This window comes from Lissotriton vulgaris, chromosome 9 (assembly GCF_964263255.1).
Source record: "Lissotriton vulgaris chromosome 9, aLisVul1.2, whole genome shotgun sequence".
Lineage (NCBI taxonomy): Eukaryota > Metazoa > Chordata > Amphibia > Caudata > Salamandridae > Lissotriton > Lissotriton vulgaris.
Window position 1 is genome coordinate 482,911,264 of NC_141697.1, and position 8,800 is coordinate 482,920,063.

General features: G+C 44.2%; 1 pseudogene; it reads right to left on the bottom strand.

The window, feature by feature from the left end:
* Window positions 1-5,834: 5,834 nt before the first annotated feature.
* On the bottom strand, window positions 5,835-6,078 carry LOC147690305 (protein S100-A11-like; annotated as a pseudogene).
* Between the last annotated feature and the right edge of the window lie 2,722 nt (window positions 6,079-8,800).

The window sequence follows — 8,800 nt, forward strand, 5'->3', positions numbered from 1 at the left end:
TTTTTCTAGAACTTTATGGCTTTGCTATCCTTGATCACGCCCGAGTCCTTTTAAGGTGGGCAGCTGACATTGAAACTTTGGCTATCTCTTGCTCCTCCACTCTCAGTGGACTGCTCCTTTAGACCAGCTCTTCGAAGACTGTTGTGAGCCCCTTTTCAGATTGCAATTTTCCATTGAATAAGGTTCGCTTGGATGGCAGTTGAAACCGATTTTAAAAATAAAAAATCCAGACAGCGCCCTGATGAATCTTGTGTTACACATGTTCAACTATCTGTAACTTCTGAAACAGCGTCTGCGTACCTCTGTTTAATTATAATAGTATTTCTCATTTTCCTTATTGTACTACAATTGTCATTAATATATATCAATTCTTGAAATTTGTGGATGTTTTTGCTGTTGATGTTTTTTTCATGTATATGTTTTTGTAAGTTCCCTTGCATGTGATCGTTCTTTTCCTTAATTTCTTTAATTGCATTGTAGTTATTCATTTAGGTTTCTGCTAGTATTGTATCTACATGGATTTTTTGTTTGTTAATGTATGTAGTGCTCACAAATTTTATGTAGTTATGTAGATTGAAAATCTTTGTTTGATATATGAAAAAACAAAATAAGAAACATTTGTATTTAAGATAGATAAATTATTAATTCTACCGGTCTGATATATGGTATTTTCATATCATAAACGCATTATTTCTATATGCATATGTTGTAGAAGACATAGGGGCAGATTTATGTTAACTGGCGCATCCCGAGGGATGCGCTAGTTAACATGCGCCACAGTGCGCCACAGCTACGCCACCCATGGTGCGCCGCATTTATAATGCGGCGCACCATGGTGCAAAAACGGCACAGATGCGTGACACATCTGTGCCGGAAATGTGGCGCATTGCTGGAGTTGCATCGCAAGCGCGACGCAGCTCCAGCAAGGCTCGGGGGTGCCCCATTCTACTAATGCTGCATCAAGACCTACGCCTGCTTCAAGCAGGCGCAGGGTTTTGACGCAGCATTGCCCTGAAAGTGACTGAGTGAAATCTCATAGATTTCACTCAGCCACTTTCAGGAGGCGTTCCTGCGCAGGTACGCCCCCCCTGCGCAGGAACGCCTCCTTATGGCGCAGTGCTTTACAACGTGACGCATCTCCTAGATGCGTCACGTTGTAAATAGTGTGCATTGTTTGCGCCGCAGTTGCGTCAAATAAAGTGACGCAATTGCGGCGCAACGGCCTCATAAATCTGCCCCTTTATGTTATTTTGCTTCTTGCACATATTTATAAGGCCATGAAATGGTTTCTTTACTATCAGTGTAAATATGGCAGTGGCATTTTGCGCCACCGGAACGGCCTAAAAGGAACGTTAAGGCGGTGCAAATGTGCCGGTAGGAAGAGGCCCCTAGTTCCTAGGACTGAAGATGTATGCTCATCAAAACATATAACTCTATGCATGTTTGAAAGCAGCAAACAGCACAGAGGTTTGGGACACGAGCTCGTGCGAACAGGTCTTGCATGGACTGACTATGAGAGATGAATGGCTGCGCAGCACACAAGCGTCTCGCTGTGGCTACCATACATTATGTAAGATTTCGAGATGTGCCTGCGCTCTGGGGACTTCAATATGAATTACATCACATATGCGCTGGTTGTCTTTGAAATGAAGGCAAAGGGTCCTTGCTGCACGGTATCCTAAATTTTACTCGCAAGATTTAAATCGTCAAGCATGAATCGTAGCGTTTAATATACTTCACACTGGAAAAAAAGAGAGGATGTGGAAAAAAGGTGAGAGAGATTAAATGTTCCCATGTCCCCCGAGGGCTCATAAACGTGCTACACGCTTGAAGCACTCTGCACCGTGATCAATTGCCTAGAAGAAGCAATCTGGATACACAGTACTGAGGGAAGGAAACCACAGATCATTTGATAATACAGCGCGAGACAACTCTCTGCTGTACAAAATAATAGCTATTTGGAGCAGTGCACTGAAGACAGACTCTGGGATGTGAACAAAGGTTGTGTATATTGGAGGAATATAGGCTTGCAAACAACAATTTCAGCACCATCACAAGGCAAGCTAATATAACCCAATCAATGCTCAATGTCCTAATATACGGATGCAACCGAAAACATTCATAGGCCTTACACACCGCCACTTTTATCCTTCTTTAAGCTTGAGGCACGATTTCCTGTCTTCCCTTTTTTCAGTACCGCTTCTTTCACTTTCATGACCAGAGCCGAATTGGGGCAAAAATCAACTGGGCACCCTAAAAACAGTGACTTGCTTTCATAGATAGCAACTTTGCGCAAAGTTTTGCTCGTATCAGGGTACCTTGGGGCATATTATCAAGGGGGTTTATCTCCGCTTTTTTGGCTTTAAAAGCCAAGAAAGTGGAGATAAAGTTATCTCCCTATTACCTAGCTGTCGCTAACACCAGTTAGCGACAGCTAGTAGGAGATAGCGACCATCTTTATCACTAATGACATGCAAAGTGGGCGTGCCAAGATGTTAGCGACTGGAAACAGTCGCTAACATCGCTATCTCCTATTGCCAACTTTTGGAGATATTCGCGCTAAGCGCGAATATCTCCAAAAGCGAACACCTGCCCCTGAGCAGTTCTTAGCCATGTTATCCAATGGTAGGAGGATAACATGGCTAAGAGATTTAGCTCGGTAATGCATGAATATCGCTGACTTTTCAGCGATATTCATGCATTTCGGCCAATTTTTTTCTCTTAGGAGATAAACCTTGTTAATAGCAAGGTTCCTAAGCAATAAAAATGGCCGCAGCTCGGCGATAAAAATATTGCCGCTAAGCCAAAATAGCGATTTCGGGAAAAACTGTGCTCAATGAAGGGACACGTGACAGATCACCCTGAAGCTTTCCAGGAAGGATTTAATGAAAAGTCATCGAACAGCACCAAAGTTATTAGTAAGCCAAAAAAGCAATTTTTACCTAACACCTGCTTTTGATGTAAATCTAAACACTTTGTACATGCCATGTCTTTGCTTTATTTCATGCAATGTGATAGATGCAAAGATTTACATTAACAGCAGGTGTGAGGTAGTCCAGTGACCAAAGATAAAAGTTTTGAAAAAAACAGATGCTGTAGTTGTGTTAAAAAATGAAAAATTCCCATAGACGGTGATGTAATTTGAGATTTCATCAGTAATATCATATGAGATGTCACCAGTGATGTAAATAGTGATGTCACTGACCATGTCATGAGTGATGTAATATGTGAGGTCATAAGCAGCGCTATGCATAAGTAATAGTTCAGTTGCTGAATTTCTCTTGCTTTGTAGGAGTGAAATGTCATTCTAACTATAAAGTACCTGTAACCTTTGTTTTTTTCAGTAAAATTCTGAAGTTGTTTTAATTTCTATTTCTTAACTATAACATCCCTGAAACGTTTGTTTTTTTCAGTGAATTTCTATTGTTTTTTAACTAGTAGTTGTATTTGTAGAATGGTGGAGCCTCGCCAGATCTAATGAATCCAGCTGTGTCACACTTACTAGAGCAGGGGTCTCCAACCAGTCGATCGCGAGCTACCGGTAGCTCGCCGAGACCCTGCCGGTAGCTCGCGCTGCATTGTGCTCAATGTGCCTTGCCTAGGTGGCATCTTTAAAATTATACCATTGTAAATACCCAGCAATAATGTATTACATGCACGGACCGAAAGCAGGCATTCCCACCCGTGAAATATTACATTTGCGCAGGTCTGAGCGATTAATGTGCATGCATGAACATTGTTTATAAGCCCCCGACCGCCGAACAGTCCCTGCACGTCCACAGAACCCGCCCTCACCCAAAGCAGCTGCTAACATTGGCCTTCAGCTTAGCTGGGGCGGGGCGGGGTGAAGAGGATGATGTTCATCTCTCCTTCCTACGTGGGCAGAGTCTCGTGACCCACTCTAAGTGCCCCCTGCCTTTTCCTCACAGGCCCCGTGCTTTTCCAGTCACGAGTGGCAAGTGCGGAGCTGCAGCGGGCGTGACAGCGCAGAGCATCTGGTCGCGCAAGCGGTATAGAACTGCTGGGACCCGCACCATTGGCCCTCTTCAACAATACAGCCTGCCGCCTTCTTCTATCAACTGAGCAGCAGGTAAAGCAAGCCGTGTGAGAGGCCTCTCGGAGGTCTTAACCTGATCCGTGTTATTATCGGGGCACCAACTTGGTTATCAATGAGTCAGCGCCTTCCATAGTAAACTGGTATTTGCACTCCTGAATTAAAACTCCCATGTTATCAATCTGGGGCCCTAGAGTAGAAGTAATCAACCACATTACAGCGGCAGCCAGTGCGTTTTTAAATCCAACTTTAAATCCCATAAAAAAGGGTCGAGGCCCAGGGTTCATGAAATTTGACTAACCTCTGGGAGAGAAAAGACTAAGAGGCATTAATGGCGCACATTCTTGCCTCAATCCTGTCACTCAGGTCACAGAGAATTAGAGGTTTGGACGGGAATCTTACACAAATCACAGAAGGCAGGCGGGCAATCTTAATACGATCGGATTTTCCGCACTTTGAAGATTCCCATGTGTTAAGTGTTTTATGTATAATGAACCGCGTATGCTATTTCATGTCAGCAACCATAAGAATTATTTTTTTTACTAGTCTAGATTCGTCCAGACTCCAGCGCATTCCAGGAAGTTTGCGACATAAAATACAGGAAAAAATAAAGAATTTAAGTAACAAACTAGTTACTAGTATAAAGGAAATCTATGGGTTCGCATTGGTGCCTAATCACCCCTTACAATGGTGGAAGGGGAATGTGTTGCCAGTGTATCGACTACCCGTCACCTACAGAATATGTACGGTTATTACAGCGGACCCAGCTCCCCCTCCCACACCACCATTTGCAGATCTCGGCAACACCCCTTGCTTGACTAACTGTGCATAAAAAAGCTCTGAAGTTTCCTGGGTTCATGCACAAGTAACTCATCGAGTTCAGGTTTTCACTGTGCATTCTGGATGGAATTTGTAGCCACGATTTCATGTTTTAAATAGGACTACTGGTCCCGCAATTCAAATTAAAAACCCGGATAGACTGTACTGCACGCACAATTGAAAACGGATTCAATGCTGGCGAACAACTTTGCTCGGACTGGCTCTCGGAGTCACAGCATCAGACGTCTGAAATGTATCATCAATTCACATCGAGGGAGAGACACAGTTTCATGTGAGACATGTTCAGTCCTTCCTGACTTTGTAATCCGCATCACTTTCCTTTCTGGGACTTGTTATTTTGCACTTTCTATCACAGGTATGGGCATTCAAATCCCAACAGGCTAATAATGTATCAGGCATGACAGTGGGCCCACGTGGTAGCCACGTTTGTATCCAATCCTTTCTGTGTAATGCCTCTTCGGTGAGTGAGTGAAGCTTTCACTGCAACTGGCTGGCTATGTCTGCTCCTTGTGTGAAAGAATCTCTTGCCTGGTGGTCCCCTGCTTAGTGATGGATGACGGGATTGATAATTATTAAATCATTGCAGACTCGCCCCTTTGGCTTCTGAGTAGCTGCTGGCTTGCCCAGTGATTAAAGCACTGTGTAATAATAGCTGTTAGTCATACTTTTATTTATGTTGGTAACTGGACTGAGTCTGACATGACCCCCTCGAGGTGATCTGAAGCGTGTGGGGTCCAGTCAATACAAAAAAACAATGACTGTGTGCGCTCTGTGAGAAATGGCCCCCATTTTTAATCATTTATGCCGGTTTATGTTATGACAAATGTGTAATGATAATCTTTTGCCATAGATGGAATATAACTGTGTGAGCAAAAGTGCGATGTACATCTGTGCATACTTGAGATCTGGCTTGGGTGTGAGAGTTCTGGCTTTGTCTTATTCACAATATTACCTCATGGCAGGCAACGCCCCAAATCAGGCTCAAAAACTCCTGGAAGTGAATCTGATTATCTTTCTTCACATCAACCCCACCTTCCAAAGATGCCATCATTTTCTTTTAAGCTCTGGTCATAAAAACGTTCAAACTCGTCGGATGACGTTTTGCTGTGGTCCCCTTCCTTGGTGATTAGGTATTCCATGCAGCACTCCATTTCTGAAGGCAGATCGGAACACATCCGTGCCATTGTGAAAGTTCAGGAAACACCTGTCCTTTGGTATCTACAAAAAGAATGCCTACAGCCCTACACAGCTTGGCTGGCCCTGAACAGCAGAGTGATGATGTTCTAATCTTCAGGCTGGGCTGGGGTAATGTACTTTTCAGGGGAACAGTCAGTTATCTCTAAAATGGCTGCTACACTCGATATCTTGCATTGTCTGGTTTGGAATATCAATGGTAGGTGTATGCAAAATACACATAATTGCCTTTCATGCAATTAATAGGAATTAGGTTTTAGAACGGTGAACTATTTGAAAAACTACTACTATGTCAAATCACTTAGAATGCAAATATGCCATGTAGCGGTAAAGTTACATCAAACGACTACAACACATCCAAAACGCCTCGGCACGACTGATCCTTGACATGCCACGCCATGGCCACATCACCCCCCACCTGAGAAACCTGTACTGGCTCCCCGTCAACAAGAGGATCTCCTTTAAGCTCCTCACCCACGCACACAAGGCACTCCACAACACCGGACCAGCCTACCTCAACAGACGGCTCTCCTTCTACATTCCCAACTGCTGGCTATGCTCTGCTGACTTTTCACTCGCCACCGTCCCGCGCATCCGAAGAACAACCACCGGTGGGAGATCCTTCTCCCACCTCGCCGTCAAGACATGGAACACCCTCCCAATGAGCCTAAGACAGACCCAAGACCTGCTGACCTTCAGGAGGATACTCAAGACCTGGCTGTTCGATCAGTAGCCCCCCCCCCCACCCCCCCAGCACCTTGAGACCCATGCGTGTATGTAGTGAGCTTTACAAATGATTGATTGATTGATTGATTGATAGGCTTAATTAGCCTTAACCTCAATGAAACTGGGCGTGGGAGGTCTCTCTGAAAAATGCGCGAGTTGCTTAGGGTTTAGTAGCTCACGATGATTTTCACTGACCAGAAGTAGCTCTCACTACACAAAAGGTTGGAGACCCCTGTACTAGAGGTAACAGGAGGGCTTCTTGGCCCTTAAGCACTGGCAGCTTCAAAGAGGATTTTATTCCTCCAACCATTAGTGCACCAGGAGGCGCATTTATAGAATAGTGGCAAAAGGGGGCATAGCCTCCGAAGACCTTTCAGTAATCCCGCTGTTTGGGACTTATTGGAGGTAACAGGAGAACTTGTTGCCCCACAAGGACCCACTGCATTCAAGGGATAGTCATCGCCCAACTAGTAGTGAATCTGTAGGCGCATTTGCAGAGTGGTGACAAAAAGGGGTCTGACCTCTCACCACCTATCAGCAAGTCTGCTGTGTAGGACTTACAGAAGGTAACAGGAGGCCTTTCTGGCCCCCACGGACCCTCAAAAGGCAAGGGGACATCATCCCCCAACAAGTAGTGTGCCAGGAGGCATGTTTGCAGAGTGGTGAAGAAAGGGGGCATGGCCTCCAAATACCTCTCAGCAATCCCACTGTGTGGGATTTGCTGAAGTTAGCAAACACAACAAGATAATAGATTGAGTGCTGAACCTTTTCTGGCACTCATCTGCGGTCACTGAAATGGGCTTAATCCATCATTGCTTTCCTGCTCACTAAGCCACCCCAGTTTGGACTCAGCCATATGCAAATAAGTCTTGACCCTGTTCCTCATGGGAACAGTCCAGTCCGAAATGCTGGGCCAGGTCCTCCCTGTGTTGTAAACTATTTTAGGAAACTATTGTAATTTTCCCGATTCATGCCCTTATATAGGTATTAATCACTATGTCCTTATATAGGCATAAGAATCATAACCATATTTAGACGTACCTCATGCAGTCCAATTACGGCAGAGTTACTTCCACTAGGTCCGAAAATCTACAACGATTTCTTGGAAAACTCGACTTCAGCAGCTAGGGACTTTCCCTTGCTCGAGAACTGACTTGTCCAAGAACTCATGGAGTTTTCAAAGAACTGAGACACTTTGATGACGTTATTATGTCCACCTTTACTTCAAACTCGGCAACTTCAAGGTATAAATATGCCCACACTTGCCTTAGCAAACACACAGTGGTTTGGAGCAGTTCGACTATCTACTTGGCTGACGCATCCTGCTACGCCAAGTGCTGAAGGAAGCCGACCCTCCAGCAGACGCTCTGAGAGAGACGCTGTATTTTCTCCTGCCGAGAAATCCAGCTCCAGTGTTTCCAAGCTACCCTTGCGGGTTGTTGGGAAATCGAGTCCCGAGACTGACCTTCTTCATTCTAACCTAAGGTACGGAGCTGATTAGACCCTAAGAGAAATCTTGGACAGATTCTTGGCAAAAGAATACTACATCTATGCTACACCTCTCTTACTTCTTCCCTCGTATTAAGCTTATGTTAGGTACACCGGGGTAGGCGTATTTTAGAACCACCAGTTGAGTACTTTTAGCCTCTGTTATTTATGTATGTATTTATCTATGGTTTAGGAACCATACAATGCTCTTACAGCATTTTTTTATTCTACTTTTTATACTGTGTGCGTTATATTTTACAACCAGTTTTACGATTGTAGCAGTTCATTTCTTATGCTTGAGAAAGAAGACTGTTCAATACATCCTTTTATTGAAAACGCCCGTCTATCTATTTCTCTGCAACTCTGGTGAAACGAAGCATGCACGAATGACTGAGTGAAATATATATCTATTGTTTCCACGACTCTGAAGATCAGTTTTATCTTGGGGAAACAAAGTTGTCATGTTTATGCGGTTGTCTGAAACTAATCCCTTCTTGT